This window comes from Helobdella robusta (assembly GCF_000326865.2).
Source record: "Helobdella robusta unplaced genomic scaffold HELROscaffold_11, whole genome shotgun sequence".
Classification (NCBI taxonomy): Eukaryota; Metazoa; Annelida; class Clitellata; order Rhynchobdellida; family Glossiphoniidae; genus Helobdella; species Helobdella robusta.
In genome coordinates this window covers 2,065,502-2,065,887 of record NW_008703617.1, presented here as the reverse complement: position 1 = coordinate 2,065,887, position 386 = coordinate 2,065,502, and positions in this window count along the sequence as shown.

Genomic DNA, 386 nt, shown 5'->3' with positions numbered 1-386 from the left:
TACTACTACTACTACTACTACTACTACACTGCTACTATTACTACTACTGCTACTTCTAAATGTAGATTCATGATTTACTAGTCTGCTGCTACTTTTATTAATACTAAAAGTAATTTATTTTAATGAAGAATGTAGTTGTAGTAGTAGTAGTTTAGTAGAGGTTGTTGTCATAGCTGTAGTATTGGTAATCGAAGTAATAGTAGCAGTAGTAGTAGTAGTAGCAAAAGAAAAGAAGTAGGGGGAGTAAATTTGTAAATAATAATATAGTTTTTTTTTAAACAATACAACAGGGTTTTGAGGCAAGTTCATTAGATTTTTCTGGCATTGGATCAACAACTGCAACTTCAGCAAGAAATCACTCAGACAACCACAACCCCATAAATGTA